At 42.7% G+C, this 21,446-nt stretch overlaps 1 protein-coding gene and 1 long non-coding RNA gene across 13 annotated transcripts in view; one reads left to right on the top strand and one right to left on the bottom strand.

The window, feature by feature from the left end:
* The window catches only part of LOC113490043, an 8,079-nt gene extending 7,622 nt beyond the window's left edge, over positions 1-457 (bottom strand). The window contains exon 1 of the long non-coding RNA XR_003400132.1: positions 269-457. This is a non-coding gene — a long non-coding RNA (uncharacterized LOC113490043). The remainder of the gene's footprint in view (positions 1-268) is intronic.
* The window catches only part of NRG1 (neuregulin 1), a 497,547-nt gene that overhangs the window by 418,308 nt on the left and 57,793 nt on the right, over positions 1-21,446 (top strand). The gene's annotated exons all lie outside the window — the stretch shown is intronic.

The following is a 21,446-nucleotide window of genomic DNA, read 5'->3' as shown; positions in this document are numbered from 1 at the left end:
CCCCTCTCAGATAAGGAACACATCAGGGCAGATTTTTCATGAGTGGACAAAAGCAAAATTCCTCCTGGCACAGGCTTCAGTCTGCTGTGTATTACCCACCTGGCAATGGTCAGGATTATGGCTATCTCGTTCTTTGATTAAGCAAGTTCACATATTGAACATACTCCAGACCCACAGCACGCACGCACACACACACACAGAACAGTGAGATGTACTGAGAGAATGGCATTGAGGTTGACGTTAAAAGCTGTGGAAGATACATGCTCACCTATTGGTGATGGATGCTCCTGTGTGGCAAATTTCTGGGACCCGCTGGTAGTGGATGAAGTTGTAGAAATGACCCTATGCAGAAGGAATCATGGCCAACACGTGACAAATGTGTTCACTCTCCTTTGTCTTTTTTTCCCCCTAAAGACTGTATGAGATGGACGCAGGAAAGGGAGAATCATTTTACTCCATGGGGTGAGTTAGACCCTTTTAGCAAATCTCCTTATGTGTCAACCACCTTACTTAAGTATTTAAATCCCTCTGAAGATCTGCGTGTGCATTAGACAAAGGTTGCACTGTCCCTGAAAAACAAATTCTTCGGGTGCAGCCTTGGTCCACAGCTTCCCATTAAACCTCTCCCTGTTGAGCAAGAATAGCAAGCAAGTCAAAAAATGCAATCCAGCATTTCTTTCCACTGCCTGCAAAAGGGAGGTAAGGGCCATGGGTCTTGCTGCAGTAGCACATTTTCCCCATGGCATCTGTTTACCTAGGTTGGCAATAAAAGCTCCTACTTTTGTGAATTCAACCAGTGTAGATGATGTGAGCTGTCAGTTGGATCTTAGCCCTGATTTGGTCAACTGTCGTAAAAAAATACTAATGACTATTGACTAAAGATCTGCAAACATTAATTAAGACAGCTGTTCTTTAGAGATACCTACTTTGTAATAAAAAGCAACTCAGAAACATAGATAGACAGAACAATTATCTTAAAAGACATTTGTAGCCAGATGATATATTCCACCAATGCAGCGCTTAAAAGGTAAGCAGTGGACAGTGTCTTGTAAAATTCACACACAGACACCAGTTGTTCTGCAGGGGCCAACACTTAGGCTATTACTGCGAGACTCTTAGTACTCAGAGCTTTCCTGACAAAGCATCAGGCCATTCACTCCTTAATGTACTTAAAAATCTGTACTTCTTTCCTCTGCAGTTTTATTTTTTTGTTAATTTCTAATGATGATTGCAAAAGTAAGCTTGAAAATCTGAGCAGCTAAAGTTCAAAAGTGCAGAGGCCAAAAACGAATGTGTCATTTTAGGAGAGATTTTCATTTTCATGCTAATTTCATGATTTTTGAACACTTAGAATTGACAAGACAGACTGTATATAACCTTGTATTGAGATCACAGGTTTCAAATCATGGCACCTTCAGGAATCTGGGTTTTAATAGAATTTTTTTTTTAGTTACAATATGACATATTTTAGTTCTTTTTTTAATAGCAAGATCTTCAGGCCAGATTTCTGGATGACTTTAAATAACTGTCCTCGTTCTACAAAGTCTCCAGTTTGGCTGAATATAATGTAAACAGGCCCATACATGTTATTGATTAAAGACCTGGATGATGTTACAAATGTCTAAAAACCTCTAGAATGTTTCAGAAACACATAGAGTAATTTTTGAAACTTTTTGGAATTACTCCAATAATAGTCTTCTCCCACAGGAAATGTCTATTCTATCCCCAGCAATAAACATCCAGCATTCACCAAATGACACTAAGCTGATGAATTGTGAATATTACTTTCCCCTCATCCCCACACAAAATTTCGTGTGCTCACAGGCACATGTATGTGCACACACAGGCCCCATGATCCAAACACAGAATGTTTGGCCAAACATTGCATCAGGATCTTTTTCTCTCCTCACTAATTCCTCTACCATCTCAAGAGCTGCGTGTCCTGTGTTGCACAGGTCATATTCATGAAATATCACAACCGTCCTTTTGCTGAGTCTGTAAAGTAGATTTGAGCCAACCAAATGGTTTTACCAGCTGCACCAAGCAAACTAGTAATTTCTGCTGAAAACTGAGCCACGCTTTCATTACAAGCACACTCTAAAAACAAAATGCCTTTTGATATATTGTCTAGTGATAGTGCTCTTAAGGTAAGACTTTAAAGGTTAAAGAGGGCAATTGACTCAAGGTTTGATTAATTAATATCCTTCTACCAGAAGAAGCATGGAGCAGTTTGTCTATCTAAACAACCTTCCTTGAAAATGAAAAGGGATGACCTACTGGAGGGCTAGCCTCTCCCATGCACTCAGCCGCATTTGAATTTGAACTGTGAAAGGGTAAATACAAACAGTGTGTGTCTGACAGGGGTAGGAAAATTCTATATCCCACTGCAGAGTTTGGCACCTAATGATGCGCTGCACTGCTGAAGCCAGAGTACCATCTAAAGTTTAAATGCATATCATTTCTGTTGCCCTGTTTAAGCATTTCAGATGTTATTCACGCTTTTATGTTTATGTTCATGCTCATGTTTAGGGTGATTGTTGCTGTCCTCTGGACCCTCCCCAGTGTGTCCACATTCTCATTTTTTAAAGAGCAGTCTCGATTCTTGCAGGAGAGACTTACTGATGCAGCACCGCACAGCACATGCCTTTTCTGTGGCTTCATTTTTTCCCACCATTTATGATCCATAATGACTCAGATGTCCTTTCCTAGAGTCATTCATCCCCACCTGTGTGTATATAGTTGATTCATTCTACTCATTTGTTCCCGCTGAGCAGCATCTTTCTCCTGGTTTTCAAAATCTCTTTTTGTGAAGACACTGCCTGCTATGCATTCATACTCTCATGACATAACTGAACTTCTCAACCTTTACAGCTTTGCCAGTGTGTGACACAGGCCATAGCAATGTGTGACAAATGACAGAAATGTGGAACATTTGTGCCCCATTGCATAGCATGCTGTAATTGACAGATTACAATAATTTTTAACCATAAAAAATGTTTACAGAGTGCTTTTTCAGAGAGCATGAGTCACATAAACTAGTTTGTGTCACTCGTTTATATGTGATTTGAAAAATGGGTTCTATTGCCAAGTTATGTGATGGCTGTGGTCAAATTATCTGATGGCTGAGGCAGAGGATTTCAGCTGGGAATCTCCATTGGTACCTACAAGAGTGAGATGGTGACCAAAAGAGGAGACACCCTCACCCTGACTTACATCATATATATGTCCTCTTCTGTAACTGCAGGTGTTCCTGCCCCTTCCCACAGAAGATGGACCAAGTGTGACCACTTGTAAATGTGCTACCACCTTCTAAAGCCTCTCCCTCATACACTCAGGGCTTGAGCATCAGCACCTTTCTCTGCTCTATCCAATCACTGTTGGCAGCTTTTCAGAAAGCACAATGCTTTGGAAAGATCAGGCTCCAGCTGTCAGAAAAATTAGTGAAACAATATTAGTGGCCATGTCTGAGAACATCCTCACTGCTTGCAGTTCACTGGAAGCATGTGGCAGAGCCAGGGGTAAAGCTTGAGCTGGTTCCCTTCTGGCACAGCATAAAACCATACTTGTATAACTGCTTCCTTGGTGGTGGTTACAGAGTTAGCTGATAGAAGGCAGAACAGTGCCAGAAAACAAGGTGTGCATCCTGTGGCAGGGATGGAGTCAGAAAGGCATCTCTGACCCAGAGGGACAAGAAACCACTGGCATTGCTGACGTGGGAGCTGTGCAATTATAAATATGGCAGTGGAGTCTGGGAGCTCCACAAAAAGGAGTCTTTCACCCTCTCCCACCACGCCAACACAAATCCAGTGATTGCATCAGGAGGATAATAGTACCAGTTTTATACCAGCTTTAACCCAGCTCTCATTTAAATGTGCAATCTCACACACATTCTAAAAAATTGTCACATTTAAGATTTGCAATTGAAATGAGGGTGTCTTGGTGAACATTGCTCTTCATGGGATGCTGCAGAAAAGCAATGGGGGGTTTTGTGTAGTTTTTAGAAAGCTGTTATCACAGTGCTCCCATTCCATAATTGTTTTGATTATGAGAATAAACTAGCAGTGAGAACTAACTCAAAATCACCAGAAAGGGAAGTGTAAAAAGCTTCTGAAAAAGTGCAGAGATGCCTGTTTGGTTACCTGGAAATCCCTTGCCACATTTACTTTTGTAATTCTCACTTGCACACCAACCTCAAGAATCAAATGTTATAATGGGATCAGGCCCTGGATGGGGGAGAATAGACAGTTTGGACTAATTCAGCAAAATCTGACATCTGCCTTCTTTCCTAAGTTTATCATGGGAGTTGTTATTTATCATGGGCAGACATGCAAGGGTTCTCCAGGAGGGGTTCTGAGACAGGCTTCACCAGGAACAGTCTGGAACAGAACCAAATAGCTGAAAGTCTGTCCCTGCTCCACCTCCTCACCCCCAAAAAAAGGAGGAAAAGCATATTTTAGTACTTCAGAAACTAAATAAATTTGCACAGACATCTCAAGTGTGGAGAGCTGCAGCTGCTCCTACATAATCCCTGCAGCAAAAAGTAAAAAACTCTGATAAAAAATCACTCTCTGAAAAAGCCACTCCCTTCTGGAGTTACCACTAGATCTGCACAGCAACAGCCACCTTAGACTGCTTTGCATTCCTGAGTTGTAATAGTTATTTTAATGAAGTGCTTAAAGATCTAGGAAAGCATCAAGTGTTGTGACCATGATGCTCAAGATTTTTTTATAAGCGTTGGTAATTAATGATGAGCACTAAATTAGAAAGCTTTTTCAGTTTGTTGTCAAAGCTATCTGTAAACATATTGCATAATAACTGTTCTCAGGACAATGTTCTGTCATGAAAATTTTGTCATTCAGGCAAATATTTGTTAACTTTTCAGAGCCTGATAATTTTCAGGACATAACTACTTATTTCATAATGAGGGGACAAGAAATAAAAGATGGCGTTCTCATTGTTGCAGTATCATTAAGACAATTCAAAATCTTTCCTGATTCAGCTGCACTCACTGATTTTTTTTGCTTTTGTCTTCACAGTATTTGTTATATGCTCATATGAAAGTATAAGTAATAGGATCCTAGATTAACTGATGAATTTGAATGCTTTGTAGCACAAGTATGCCTATAAATAAGCTGCTCTCACCTGAGAGCTAGATACTACATTAAAAAAAAAAAAAAAAAAAAGGAAAAAAGCACAAAACTTTGCAGCTCCTGTAATTACCTGGTCCTTTTTGCAACGCAGCATGTCTTCTCTCCTCTGTGCACTGAGGGGACTGACTCTTGCAGTCAGTCTATACAGTGTTGGACCCACACTGACTACAGTGGGGTGAAGGAGCTGGAGGGGCCCTTTCCATCAGCTCACATTGCCCATGTGCATGTGGTTGGTGAAGCAGCTCTTCCAGTGTGGTCTCACCAGAAAGATCTCTGTCACAGCTTTGTCATTTTGCAGGTCACAGTAATAACTGCAGATACCCAAGGGCTGAAAATTTCCAAATTGATAGCAAAGCCTTCACACGGAATTGCTTCCAAGTCCTCTTGCCAGCATGGTTTTAGCAAGGCCTGAGCTCTTGTGGGACATAGTGATGACTGCTGCAAAGAAAGACTCTGTCTGAGGTACATTTCTGGACACACAAGTGGTGGTTACGCCATCTTCATCTTCTCATGATCAGGACCCACACCTGCATTAGTTACTGTAGGTAACAGCATCCAGAGCAAGGGAGCTCGGACCTGAGCCTGGCAAAATGATGGAAGTGTGCTGTGTCCTTTATGCTGCCAGATGGTTTGTCAGTGTTTCAGGTTTTGCCTTCTATGTTCATGCAGCAAGGATATTCCCTTCCCCTACACATACTGAGGTTACTCTGCCAGCTTAACGAGATATAATTGGGTGAAGGCAGTGAATGTAGATGGTGGAGTACTTGGGCTGATGAAACAGTTCTCTGTTTTCTGGAAAGAAGTAATGGGAGTGTCTAGCTTTGGAGGTGCTTAGGCCCCTCAAGGAAAATTGTTACTTTATTCTTTTCAACACAAGCCAGATATACTGAGCACTGCTAAGCATCTTCTGGTCCTTGAGGACATCTCTGATGTCCTACTATGAAAGTCCAGCTGAAGGCAAGATGTGAGGCAATTCCACTCGCAGCAGACTAACTTAATGAAGTTAGTCCGCAGTGTCAAAAGCAATTAAAGTGCTTTTGCAGAGCAGCCTCACAGTTACCTTTAGCTTGTCCTCTGGTAAGTCCTGTGCTGCATCTGCCAAGACTCCCCTGCAGTTGTTGGGGAACAGTTGTGCTGGTTTTACATGTGAGAAAAATAAACCAGGGTTGCTCTTGTCCTCAGTGCAATATTGTTTAGCAAGCTGGCCTGCCCTGGGTTCAAGACTGTGGCTCTTGGAGTCTTGTGGTAGGGAATGAAACTTTGAGGAGGGAATAAGGTTGCTAGTGGCTAAGTCCCCTAGTCCTGGGTTTGAAATGGGTTTGCCATGTTCCTGCAGCTCCCACAGACTCACCCTCCAGGGGATGCAGTCTTCATTCCTCTGGTCTCTGAGGGTACAGGCAGTTCCTGTGAATATGAGCTATAAGAGGACACAGATGTGCTGTTAGGTTGCTTAGGACTCTGGCTGAAGTGTTTCAATTGGGCACCAAAAGGAAACCCAGTCCTTCCACTCACTGAGCACCAACAACACAACAGGGAACATAACCCCTCACAGTACATGGGACACAGATTTGTTCCCACTTTAGGGGACAAGGGGCTTGATATCAGATCTTTTACACTCTAGCTAAGCACATGAGCCTTCCCTTGTTCCAAAGGCTGCTACCCCAAGCTGTATTTCTGCTGAAAGCTTTGTAGAAATGCAGACATTTCTGCAGAAATGCTCCATTTGCAAGAAGTCCGTGCTTCCTGACTTTCCAATGCAAAGAATACCCCACCTCAGCTGTCACTCATGCTAATCCACACCCTCTGGGATTTTCTAGCTGATCAGATGACATTGACAGCCGGCTGGATGTGAACAGTTGCGTATCACTCTCACGTAGGCCTGTGACTTGTTGTCTTGCTCTTCCTGATGCTGAAGCTGATCCTCCTTCCCTGCTCTGGGCCTTCAAGCCAAAACTGAAGCTCAGGTGGAACAAACTCTATGCACAGTCAGAGGAAGAGTGCAAGGGATGAACAAAACTGAGAAGCAAATGCATGGGAAATGCAGGGACTGACTTCCCAAGCCAGGGTGAAAGGCACCCAGAGGAGAGTGCAAGAAACAAAGGTGCTCTGGAGATTTACAAGGAGAAATGAGGACAGCTGCAGATACAGGGAAAGTGATATGTGAAGCAGTAGCAGGATTTGAGAGGAAGGCATAATAAGTACAGTAGGTCTTAACAGTTCTTATTCTGGAAAAAGGAAGTATGGCAGAAAAGAGGGACCAAGTTGCTTTGTAGCTATGGCAGCAGCAGAGATCTGGCACCCACTCCTGCTCATGGCTCCCCAGCACATCTCTCTGACCCCACACTGGAATGGATGGGATCCCAGCTTCCTTGTTCTCCATGGTTTGAATTCTGTTTCTTTGGTTTTTAAGCTTCATTCTTGGTCATCTCAATTCAAGCAAAGCAATATAGATATCTATTTTTCATCTTCATTTATGCCTCATCTCAAGGCTTGTGGTTTTATGCAGACAACTCTGTGTAATGTTTCCTGGCAGTGGATGGAAACAGGACCCACAAAGATGTGTGTGTGTGGTCACAGGAGGTGACGTGAATACTTGGGAAATGTCCTGGACAGAAACCATGCAGCAAATTTTAGAAATAAGCGGCCTGCTCTGCCTCTAGCATGCAGTCTGTCAGGAACTGCTCTTGCACTCTCCTACATTGTGTTTCTTTCCATTTTTTTCATTTTTCATTTTTCCATTTCTCAGTCCCCCAAGGCTGGGACAATGGTGTGAGTGAGCTAACTGAGCTGCAGTCATTCAGAAGAAATCAGGTCCTGTTTCATTGCTTCAGCACAGTGCTGACCTGATAGTTTCCTCCTCTCTGAATTTTTCAAGCTGCCTATCCCTGGGTGTCAGTGCTGGTAGTGAGTATGACCATTAGTAAGAGTGTCACCCAGGTCTGTGCTGGGCATATCTGCATTGAAACTGGTCTGGGTCAGGAGCATAGGAGGTGCCACAGTGGGTGGCTCTACATCCCTAAAGAAATATAGCAGTAACAGGCCTAAGCACCAAACCAGAGGTGCTGTGTCATCCTACCCTGCCTCTATCGGCTTAGAAATGCAGAGTGGACTCTGAGCAGTGTGTTGCAAGGTTATAGGCTTCTCTGCAAGGTCTGTTCCTAATCCTTGCTGTCCAGCAGATCTGTCATGGAGAGCCTCAGAGCATTTGTTGCAAAGTGCCTGTTACAGGACAGGGTTAGTATTCTTCACCACAGCTGGCACAGGCTTCTTTTGTAGAAATCAAGGAGGAAAGACAAGCAGCAAAGCTCTCATTATATAAGCAAACAAACAAACTGTAATGCCATACAGATAAACACAGATTTTCTTGCACTTCCCTCCCTTGGGCAGAGTCTGTGGCACTATGCCTTGAAAAATAGTGATTTACTGCACAATGTGAAGGAAGAAGTGTTGCATGTATATTCAAAGACCCAGCAAGTGAAAACCAGTTTAGTCATGAGTGAAATCACCTCTGTAACAGCCCATGAGCTGTTTGATGTCCTCTTGCTGGTGTATAAACCTGCTGCTTCCACAGCACTGCTTTTGGAGTTACCTTTGGTTTTAGAGTGTTGGGTTTTGGGATGAAAACTGATCCATGGCAAAAATACCTACCCCAGACATGAGGAATTGCCACGTGGACATTTCCAATGACAGCTGTCTGCAAAGGGGGGAAGGGTGGCAGGTGGTGCCCTCTGGGTGCACACAACTCCTATTGTGAGATCTGCAAAATAATGTGAGATAAAATCTCCATTTCTGCACAGCCTACAGCAACAAGCAAGTAGGCAGGCAGTACACCAGCACCACAGCCAGCTTACTTTTAGTCAGTAGCACCTCCAGGCTGTATTTTTTAAGACATCCCTCAGCACATCAGTTTCTGCTAGCTCACTGTGCAGCAGAAGTGTGCTTCTCTGGCTTCTCAGGACGTGGTGGAGTGCATCAGTCTTGTTTGAACACTTTGAGCATTGTGGTGTATCCTTCCTCTGCTCATGAGCTCCAGAGATTCTTTTAACACACTAATTTTCCATTCTCTGTCAGCTGTTAGTCATCTCTGATCTCTTACTGAGTGCAGGACACTGCTATGTATGCCCCTTGAAAGACTGCTTCATCACTGGAGCCCTTGCATGTTTCTTGCAAGCCAAAAATAGGTTGATTATTGGCAGTTTTTTAGGTGACACAACATGTGAATTAGCCTTGGAAAACTGCTACCCTGACCACAAGTTTTCAGAGTGTTAGTACAGAGACAAAAAGATGTTGTAAATTATCTTGAGAAGAGCATGATTTAGTGGTCAAATATTCATTGAAATTCAGAGAGAGATGACTGCGGAGACTCCCAGATGTGGCATATTTTCAGTTCTCCAGCAATATAGAAAGAACAACTTTTGCCTGCTGCGATATACCTATTACTAATTTACAGGGAGGGTGCAGTCTTGTATATTTTGACGACAGAGCTGGAGCAGGTGAGGAAGTTAATGCCTCTGGTTGTTGTTTACTGCCAGTCTTCTGGAGTCACAGCTGAGCTACACTTTCGAGGATATAGTGCTAATTTGGAGTAATACTATATGGATCAGTGACAAAATACCTTTGTTCCAATGCAGTCACGTTAGAAGTAGTCCTGCTGACTCCATCCTGATATGAGGGAAAATAAGGGAATTAGTTTTAGAGAGTTTGGAATGAGAAAATAGTTCTGATTTAGAGGCTATGTATAAAGCTGATAAAATAATAGCTCTGCATAGCTGAATGTTTCTGGGCAGTAGCCATGTAGAGTCCTATTTTCTGCAATTGTTTGGAATGCTTGAGTTTCCCTGATTTTGCTTGGAAGTGCAACAGTATCCATTTTTGCATTGGTTTGCCAGTCTTTTCATTGCTTTCTGGTACCTCAGACTATTTGAGGTATGTCTTTGGATATCACTTGCCATAAAACAAAGCAGAATAAAAATCTATTGTGCCTGTGCCTGTATGTCAGCACTTTGATCACTGGGTGCTGCTAAGGCCTTTAGCAGAGCCCCTTCACTTAGCAGATTGTGTACTTCTTCTGTCATCCCTGGCTCCAGCAATGTATGTGAGGGCTTTATCATTCTTGTTAACCATTCTTGTTCTATGACCTCATTTTGAGTTATGCCATGAGGCACATGCACCAGCAAGGTCATTATGGTAATAAAATGGTGTAAATGTTTCAGGTTTTCATATTGGCAAGTGGCACGTAGCACAGAACAATGGTCTCTTCAGGTTATGCTTTAAATCTTGCTCATCACAATATACAGGCCAGCAATGCAAGCAAGCTTCTAAGAAATAGGGAAAGAGAGAAAGGGAAAAAGAGAGAGAGACAGAAAGACAGAAAGACAGAGGAAGGAAGGAAGGAAGGAAGGAAGGAAGGAAGGAAGGAAGGAGAGTTACTTCACAGCTGAAACACGCTGACTAAGGGCAATTAGGTATTTCCTAAGCACTATGCCTGTCTGAATTTCCAACCCAATACAAGCTTCATAAAACTTGGAGAGACAGTGTAGAAGGCACTGCACAGGAAGGTAAGGAACCATACCAGAGAACCCGGGGTGACCCAGCAGATTCCTACTGCCCAGGTCAGCCAGGAAGAAATGTCAGTGATGTAAAATCACACTGCTAAGCCTGGATAGGATCCAAACCCAGGGGTCTCAGCTAGATTTTAAGGCTTGTTATGTTGGACTCACTGGGAAAACCATTTTCAAGGATGAAGCTCCGTACCCTCCTGACTGCCTCAGGATTTCTAGGCTGTGAGATGTGCACAGAAGGCACCCAAGGCAGTGCCTGAAGACACCACAGTTGTAGTTCCTCCAATTCCAGCACACAGAAAGAGATCATAAAGTGAAAATAGGGCATGGTTTCCCAGGGTGTCCTGTTTCTACCAACTGCTGTGACCCTTGGCAATAGCAGAGGGAAAGAAGAGAGAGTGTATGCAAAGAGCTTGAAGAATGAAGCAGAGCTGTTAGTGTTACTGAACTGAGATCTTTCATACCTACTCACATCTTGGAAGCTATTAATTAGCATCCATGTTGCAGGCAGTAGGCTGATCCTGACTCTGAATAAATGCATCTGAATAAAGAGAACAATTGAATTGTCTGTGGACTGGAGGAAAACAGGGTGTATATGAGACAAGCCAGTAATTCACAAACCACTGAGTGAGTGTACCCAGCTTGTTGAGCATTGGCAGCAGAATTGCTTGGCTTATGAGCAATGATATATGGGATGCAACGGTAAGGCCTTCAAAAATATTCTTTGTTCATTTGCAGCAAGGATGACCTAGGACAGGTGGCAAGTGGTCTGGACAGTGTTGGAGGCAAGAGCAAATTTCACAAATATAGCAAGCTTAGAGACTTACATGATACTGCGTTCAAACAGAATACCTGTAACTACTAATCCAGCAGCTGTGGGGTTGGGAATATAGCTAAGTCAACGTCATGTTGTCTCAGTCGATCTCACTAAAGATATTCGCTAATATATTCAGTACATAATCAAGCCAAATCTACCACAGATGAAGGGAGCCACATGGACCTTTGTGAAGTTAAACCACTAGAACACCAGCAGAAAGTGGTGCTTATGGAATATAAGATCATTGTGGGGTGAGATGAATTTGTTGAAACTGTAGAGGCCTGAAGAAACATCAGTGGGCTCAAAAGCTCATATGTTTTTCTAATTCAGTTTACCAAAAAATACTGCCTCTCAATACAGAACCTGGCTCATTTAAAAGTTAAGGTGTACTAGTGTCTATGAATTATGAAGAGGGTTCTTCTGCTTGCTTACCTATGTTGCAGCAAAAAGTACAATCAAATCTTCAGTGGTCTGACACTGAAATCTGCAATCAGCAAAAGCATTGCAAGCAGCCATTATGTTTAGGAGGGCATACTTAAAATAGATCATCAAAAAAGGTTGCATGTCCATCAATACATTAAAAAAAAAAGCATCAAAGCTTTCCCCTGGATGGAAGAAATAGTTGCAGTCAACTGAGCATTATTCCAGAGATGTCCAAAGCACAGAGCAACAAATAGCCCTGAAAGACAAGAGCACATCTTCAGATGAGGAATAAACTGTGCCAAAGATCTTCTTCATGCAGATCTAAGTAATGGCCACAAAACAATGGGGAAAAACAAACAAACAAACAAACAAAACCAAAACAAAACAAAAAAAAACCCACCAAACACGAGACCAGAGAGTGTATCTGCTGTTTTGTCATTAGTGACCCAATCTGGAAGCTCGTGTAGAACAATGTCTATAGTACACTGTTTTCATGAGCAGTCTCAATCACAGGGGCAAACAATGAAGAAAAAGAGAAAGAATGGTACAAAGCCAGAAAAGGTGGGGAACCAGAGACACAGTTTAGTTACTAATGATTTTTGTAAGAAGCTGGATACCTCATGTTCAGGCAAAGGCAAATTTCATTGAAATTAGACTGGCATAGAAAAGAAAAGCAGATTCAACATTTTGTCCTTTGCTGAACACACTGGTGAAACAGCATAGGTGTCCATCTCCGTAAGAAGGCAGAGACAATAATCCACACTACTGAGTGTGATGGTAGTGTGTGTTCATGGTGACAATGTCAGAGCAGAAAATGTTGTGAGACAAAAAACAGAGGTGGAGGAGATCCTTTTCAGCAGTGACTGATTGTTTACAGGAAGTCAGGGAGGGAAAAGAGTCCAAAATACTACAAAGCCTATTGAAGAAGGGACCCTGTCTACACCTGGCCCATATTTATTAAAGGCCAGATGACCAAGAGTCATTAAAAATGAGAGGAAAGGAGAAAAAGCATAACCCTTCCCTAGACAGAAAAGTGGCTAGTGGAAATCTGCCAGATGTCTGCCAGGGAAGAGCAGCCAGCTTCCCCTTCTTGAGGTGTGAGATAGCCCCAGGGCCCTCTCCCACCCAAGGATGAAGGACAGTCTCAGCAACCCTGCAGGGGTCATGCTGAGACACCCGTGTGCAGTAAACATAGACAATTAAAAACTGTTCTGCTTGGTTGTCACCATGTGCATGGTGAGTCTTTTGCAAAATCTGCAGTGACAATCTAGGTCAGCACTACCTGGGGACTGGGAACACATGGCTGAATATACCCATGAAGTACAAGACAGCCTCAGCTCCTATTTAGGAGGTGAGATGAGAGAGCAAAGCCATTTTGGAAGACACCAACAAACTAGAAAGGAGAAAAAGGGGCAACTGGAAGGGCCCGCTGTAGCTGATAGGATGACTGCTGGCCATCTCCTAAGACAGGAAAAGGGACAAGCACCAGTGAGAGGGAGGAAGAGAGTATGACAATCTTTACGGGTCAGAGCAGCTCTGCTCTGGAGCACGTCTCTGGGGAGTGTGGCAGAAAGGAGCAGGAAGGCAAATGGTGCTGCAGCTCCAATGCTGCAGTGGGTTTTTCCTTTCTGTGGATTTGCCACTCCCATCAGTGCCTCCTTGTCTTGTTTCTTCTGAGGCTAGTCCACAGCAGTAGTGAGTAGCCTCTGCACACTCTAGCCATGAAGGCTATGGCCAGGTTCCAGCTGTGCGCTGGCCAACCTGTCATGGTGGAACTCTCATCTTCCACCAGCCCAAACAGCCATATCTCAGGGCTCTAGAGAAGCACCGGGAAGTGAATACAGGTTAGAGGGCAGACAGTGAGGTAATTGCCAAAGGTGACTTGATTCTGTGTGACCTGTTTGATGCTATGTTTCCTTGAACTTTGATCCCCTGACTGTTAGCCCCTCATACTCCAAAGGTACTTTTCTTCATTGCAACCTAACCAGAGGTATATATAATCATTACAGGCTGTCTGTTTATCAGCTGAGCATCTGGAGAGGAAAACTTGTTATTTTGTATTTTTCTTAAGTTTATTACATTCAAGTTGCAGTCAGCATCCTCAAGTTATAACACCCCAGTCTGAAACACCTGTGCTTTGTGTCCCTGATGTCTTCCAAGAAAGCATTTTGCAGCCAAAAAAAAAAAAAAAGTATCTTGTATGTGCTGAGAAACCTGATATTACTAAAAACATCTGCACAGACAGCCTTACAGAAGACCTGAAAAATTGAACATACTATTTCTAAAGTGATGGTGTTGTGTTTTGTACCAAACCACCTTGTTTTAGAAACATCTGTGACAAGATCTTCTTAATTCCCCAAATTGTTTATAAGTCTCCTTTTCTTAAGCAGGTACTGTGTCAGTTTTAATGGAAAACTTTTTAGAAGAAGAAAAAAGGATGAGCATGTTCATTTTTTGCCTAAATCACCTCTGCTCACAGAGATGTACTTTGCATTTATCTGTATGTAAAGTGAGGAGTAGTTATGATACCTGTGGTGTTGTGGGACTGGAAGTAGGTGATTGGTTTTTTGTTGTCTATGATATAAAGAAGCATATTTTTTGTAATTAATTAATACTGGTCTGCCTTATGCTAACCACGTTTCATACTCTTGAAGATGTTGTATTTTCTAGGAAGTGGACAAATCTTGTAGCCCCATAGAGGTGAGGCTGCAACAGCTCTATGCCTCAGGTCCAGGCAGCAGCAAGCCTGGGCACACCTTCCCAGCAGGCATGCACACAGACACGTGTGCATACTCACATGATCTGTACACAAGTGCACACCCCTCACTCAGGAAAAGAGAGAAATTGAATTTAATGGGAAGGCTGGGCAGGCTGTACTGATCAGATGCAAGGCACAACCACACAAACAGACTGATCTGCAGCCTTTTTAACACGACTGGCCCCCTTTTGTCGCCTTATTCCCCTGTTTTCCCATGCACGTTCCCCCCCAAACCACCAAGATCCCTTCCTTTCCCTGCCTTTGGTTCCTCCTCTAAACATCTCATCATAAGCCTTGTACAATACCAAAATATGCTTCCCTTGCATCCCATAAGGAGTCCCAGACAGCTAAAGGCAACAACACCCCTCCGTTTGAAAGCTGCTCCAGAAACCTTTTCCACTTGAATCACAGTGGTGGGTTTCATTCCTCAATGTGTGACTAATGGCTCCTATGATAGGCCTGAGAGGGGCAAGACAGGGTATCATTCGAGTCCCCCACTGTCTGCCATTGTGTCTGTGCTTTCCCTTGCAGATGTGCAGATGAGCTTTCAACACGTAATGGTGTTAGAACATAAAATAAAGCTGAATTGTAATCCTAGTTAAATGTACTCTTCTTTCAACTGTCATTCTCCAAATTTAAGATTAATTACATTATGGGTCTTTGTTAGCTATGTCACTTACCAGGAAAAAAAAACAACCCTAAACAAGAAATCAGGGGTTTCTGCTACTTTGTATTTGTCATCCTACAGCATGTTGTGGTTCCCAGATTGCCTCCAGGGGCACCTTCTACATAAGCATTTTTCACCAAAGTTTAGTGCTGTCACTGTCTCAGGTGTGAAGTAACACAGCCACAGCCACATGCTTGGGAGGCAGTATTTTAGTTTCAGCTCTCAGGCATCTTGTGGACTGTCATACAGACTATCCCAGCTTGTCCTTTTGCTTTGGTAAGTCTCGTACTACAGCTGTGACCATCAGCTCTGTCACTGGCTTTGCCTGTTACAGACTAGGGTTTCTGATACAACTTTTTCCACAGGAGTGAGTGTTTGGGGCACCACCAGTGGAGCTGAGGGTCAGGGTAGAGGGCTGATCAGAAAGACGTGAGTGTGCAGCAGTTTGGGGTCCTTTAAGAAACCTCTAAATGTACATTATGCAAAAATTGAGGAGCCACTGCTGCAGGTATGTTCACCTCTTTTAACAAGCCCTGAAAAACACACAGGTGCTGGAGAGGAGGTGGGGGTGTCAAAGACAGGTTTGATTGCTAACCTGGTTATGGGGTTGACAGCACCTTAGTGCTTTTAGTCCCTCTGCTCTGCTTTGACTTTTCATCTGTCTGGAGACTGGGTGCCTGGGGAAAGTTTACCAACCTCCTGTCAGACCCTGACTAGCATTCAAGCAGAACAAACTTTATTTAAACACTTTAGAGATTAAGTGCAAAACTGTTTTTTCCTGCCAAGATCTAAGGTCTGAGCTTTTTATTTCCTCTGCAGCAGTGAATGACATCATTGCCACTCTCTTAGTCTGTGTTAAGTGTAAAGAAGACTTATCCAGTACTGAGCAGAAACAGAAAACAACTGCTTAGAAATCTTGCCTAACAAATAATTGACTTTCTTTTAAAATTTTAATATTTAAGTTATAGTAGCCAATGCCTTGTACCTAAGGTTGTATGGCATTTTCCATGATAAGCCCATGTTTTCAGTTATTTACAATTTTGACAGACTATTCAAATGGAAAATTTCCCTGCTACATGCTATAGGTAGAATATTGGAAAGTTTAAGTGAAAAATAATTTTCTGTTCTTCTGAGAGGAATATCAGGGAAGTTTTTTCAGAGCAGATTTGCCCATGCTAAATAATAGCTTGTGAATACCTAATGGATGCACTCACACACACAGATGGCTGCAGAGACACTACTATAAAGCACACATTCAGCGTAATGTTTCATTTACATTGTTGGTGCACTTATCAGAAGGGCAAGCCAGCCTTGCTAATGTTTGGGGAAGACAGAGTATGATGACAGCTAACTAATATTCTGTGTTCTGCATTTTGTATAGCTATGTACAAATTGCTCCCTCCCACAACTCAGTATGAGTGTTAACTCATGTCTGCCTCTGTTTTCCACTTTTCTGCCTATTGGTTTTGAAACTTGTCTGAGTTGGGTAGGATCTACACATGATGCAAAACTGCGGCAGAAGTCCTGGACAATGATTTACTGGCCCATGAACTCATGCCAGCTCCCTGCCCATCAGCTTCATTTAGCCTCTTCACATAGCCATTTTTTTCCAGTGGCACACAGTTTGCATCCATGTGGGGTGCTAACTTGTTGCTGTTGTGACCAAGGTGTCTAAAATATCTCTCTCTGTGGATCACAAATGTCATAAAGGAAAAGACAGAGATGTCAGCAGCAGATTGATTTGATTTAGTGAGTTCCTGTTTCCTGCTAGGAAAAGGTAGATATTACGCTCACCATGGTAACCTTGTTCTCCCAAAAAGAGGTGGGGGGAGAGAGGAAAAGAGGACAGTGTATACCTGCTGGTTGCAGGATTCCTGAGAAGAGAGGAGAAGCTCTTACTTCCCTTTTGGCACAACTGCCTGTTTCGCCATTAAAGAAAAATAGAGGTGATGTGCTTCCTGGAGTGAGTCAGCATTGTATGCTATGTTGAGAGAAGTTCGCAGGCTGTTACTTATCTTTTGGAAGAATAACTGTCTGGGATAGTGACTGAAGACCACGTTACCCCGAAACACAATTTTTAAATTGTTATTCATCTCCTTACTTATTTTTTTCCTTTCATTTTATGATCTGGTTTACATTTAGCTGAAAGATACATGTTAGCTGATTTACTTGCCGCAGTCTTAGAGGAATTAAAAAAAAAAAAAAAAAAAAAAAAAAAAAAAAAAGGTCAAGGATAAGAGCTGACATGATCAGTGATCCTTCCAATTGCATTGAGAGGATGTAGCACAGGCCACATTTCTATTTTCCCCTTTGATTTGCTATGAGAGGCCGAGAGTAATGTTAAATAGCATATGCTGCTATGCTTCTCCCATTCGTTTCCATAATTTCTTGGTCATCTAAGATAATGCCTCAATAGACAGAAAGAAAAATGTTGGCTTAGAAACAGTGGCTACTTGTCAAACTAATTCTGGCTGCTCTAGGAGAAAACTCTCTCCTATCTGTCTAAATCCCTTTCACTCTTTTAATCTCCACTTCTCTAATCATCAGCAGGTTTTGATCTGAAAGCCTCATCTCAAACTCAGCCATCATTTAAAATCCTGGAGTAGTAATCATACAGCAGTTTGGCCAGTATTTTAATGAGCATACAATATTTCCAGCACTGGATGAGATTCTGTTGTTTATTAGCCTTTTGCATCCAAGAGTGAGTATATGTGCATGCATGTCTGTGTGTGTGCATGGGGATGTGCGTGTGGTTTTGGTCATTGATTGGCTCATTTTCTTTTTTACTCTTTTTCACCTGCCATACAAGGATGACTGCTGTTGGGTTGTGTTTAACAGCTTCTTGAATTTGCATTTCATATGAACTGGGATGTGTTTGGCTTGTTAGTTGCATCATGACTGTTATGTAACTTGCATTCAAAATTACAAAACCAGTATGGCATGCAAGGGTGCGTGAAAAGGAGAATGCACCTTTTGCTAGCCTCTCTACAACTGCTCTTAGGGAGCTTTTAGGGCTTTGTTCAGGGCTTGACCAGCTTGTGGTCTATCTCAGGCTGCCTGTGTATCCTACATCCTTCTGTCATGTCAATCCCCAGCAGCCTGGAGCCTCAGCACTGGATCTTGGAGCTCCCTCTGTATAGCTTTTACTGTTTCTCGCAACCTTTGTGGAGCTAAGAGATAGTAACCCTTTCCACTGCTGCCCTGGAAAACTCCTTTGGTCAGGCAGTGCCTCGAAACCTGCAAATGCCTTAGCAGAGCAGCTTTGCAAACACCACACTGGCCATGGAGCAGCAGCCCTTTGTGATCAGGAACTGGCTGCAGTGCCGTGGTGCATCACCATTAACCTGAAAGTTGTAGAGAAGGGAGTGCCAGGCACGTTCATGTACTGGGAATTTACAGAGGCTGCCTGAGCTGCTGACCACCACAGGCAGGAGTTAGCAGCGGGCTCATGTCAGGGGTGACAAGCCCTGGCAGAAAGAATGGATTTAGGAACAGCTAGTCTGGGAACAGAAAATTGCTGCGATCTAAGAATCACAAATTTCAAAAGACGTTCTAGCCTTGGGACTTTGTCAATACTCATCAGCTGAGAACAGATTTTCCAGAGGCAGGAACAGGGAATGAAGTGTCCTGTTGGCAGTCAACAGGTGAGAGCAACATCCCCATCCACCAAAGTGCTGATCCCAACATCTCCTGATTTGAAACAGTCTTCCTTGACCCTGGAGCTTGGCAGTCCTGTGCCAATTAGTTAAATTCATGCTTGTTTTTGATATTTCTGGGTTCTTGCACTTTCTGAACATAAGAAGGAGAGAGTTCAGAAAGATACTTTAAGATGGTGGTTAGGTTTGGTAACCCTGCAGCATTTCAGGAAGAAGACTGTAAGTGGTGATCTCAGATTCTCACATCACATTTTTACTTTAAGTGCATTTTCTTCTATAGTGAAAAACTGTTATCTTTAGGTACAGTTTAAAACTCACAGAGTAGAGATGGTGGTTTTCTTCATATCCTGTCCCATCAGAGACACCTAATCAAGTCACAGGGCAATGATTTATTGTAATGCTTTTACCCCAAAAAAATATATGGCTCTTCTCCCATAAAGTCCTAATTTTCTGTGGTTTTCCTCTGCACCTCCACCTCCACACCTCAGGTTCCTTTTCAGTGTTATGCATCATGACAGCAAAGCTCTTCAATGTACTATTAGCCTGCCTTGGTACAGGACAAGTTTGCAAACGCTTAAAGAAGTAGCATTTCAGAAGTGCCAGCAGTGTCAAAAACCCATTTTAACACCACACTCATGTAACTGATTCTTTGTCCCAGCGTGGTTTCAAAATCTGTGAACTGCAGACATTGTCACTGTAAAAAGCATGCCTTGCTATTTCAAAACAAAGAAAAGCTGGTGGTCTCTCTGTAGCTAAGTCTGTGATTAGCTTTCCTTATTAAGGTTGGAATTAATCTTCTACTGTGGTCAAATGAAATTGGTCCATCTGTGATGTACATGTAGTTCTTTCTAGGGACTAATAGCTTCAGAAAGTCAAGAATAACTGAATGGGATAAAGGAGAAAGGTTGTCAAACATAAAAACAATATTATCATTTTTGCTTGTCTCTTGTGGCCACTGTATGGGATAGAGGGGGAAGATGATATACAGAAACAGCTCCAGTAAGAAACCAAGATTTATGTTTTTCTGTTGTCTTAAGTGAAAGCCAATGCACTGGTCTGCTTAAAGAGTGAAGCATAGTAGCCCTAGAGGAATGGATAAACCAAACAAACCACTCCAAATTTCTGGCTTGGGCTTTGTAGTCACGGGAAGATAGATCTTCGCTAAGTCAGAAGCATGAAAAACTGTAGCAATCTTGATACATATTAATAAAGCTTGAGTTACATTCTTATAATCATCTTAACATTCCTTCTTTTTTGTTGTGTCACTAAGCAAAATGTGGATTTTCCAGCTTCAGAATTCTTAATTTGTTAGTAGTTCAGGCAGTGTTGGAATGAGGGCAACTCATCCTTTTTTACCTTTGTAAGCATTTAAGCACTAGCAAGCATCAGTCTGTATCAAAGCACAAGCTCTTTTAATTACACAGCAGCATTTCATCTGTTAATCCAGAAGGCCAAACATCCTCTTTTTTTCTGTGCTCAATATGCAAAAAATGTTGGGCAGCATGAGGACCTGGATGGATAGCTGGGGCACTTTGGATGGGCCTGTCTTAATGACTGCTATGGACATTTGCTAAGATAATTGCTGAGTCTTCCTAGTTTGGAGTGAGTCCTTGGTTTATTTTCAGTCCAAGTGGCTTGGCTGCACCTACAGCATTGCTGCATCATACTACTTCTTCCTGCCCAAATCAGCTAGCAGTAGCTTTTCTCTCAAGATCATTCCTGTGGTTCATCATCACATACTAAGTATGATATAGGCAAGATTATTCTGTACCTTGTTGTGTCCCCAGGGTGCTCATGACACTATGCATGCACTGAGTAAATTACAAACTCTTCCAAGATTTTCCAAATGTAGGTCTTTCTGATGGCAATAAAATTAATCCCAAGAGCAGTCTTCTTTGGTGCATTTTTCCCATGGAAGTTTTGGGATGTCTTGGATCTTTTGATGAAGCAGTAGATGGAAACCCATCCTGTTTACTGTATGTGTGTGACAGCTAAAACCTTGACTGTTCAGAGCTGAAATGAGTGAAGTTTGGCTGTTAATACAAGGGAACTGCTTGTCCTGTATTTTGCCATACGCAGCTCCAGCCCTTCATTGTCCTTTGGGAGTCAGTAGCTGAGGGTTACTCAAACAAGATGAAAGCAATGCTCAAAAGAGGCATTCCAGAGGAACAAGCAGTAGGGTGAAGTTTCTCCCCTAGTGCTAAACTGGCTTGCCTGTCAGCATGACTCATCAGGGTCAGCCTGCAGCCAGCAGATAGAAGTTTGTTCATCTGTATCTGGTTGCAATCATGTAACCTTTAATGTCCTCTGCAGATTTTGCAGCCATCATTCATGTTGTTGTCACTCAGAGACTGACTGTTGCATAGTGCCCTCTCTCACTGCCACCTCCCATCTGATACATGCCCATACCCCAT

This window comes from Athene cunicularia, assembly GCF_003259725.1.
Source record: "Athene cunicularia isolate RWA chromosome Z unlocalized genomic scaffold, athCun1 chrZ_part2, whole genome shotgun sequence".
NCBI lineage: Eukaryota > Metazoa > Chordata > Aves > Strigiformes > Strigidae > Athene > Athene cunicularia.
Note: the sequence above shows the minus strand (reverse complement) of the source record. Positions and strands in the feature narration are given on the sequence as shown.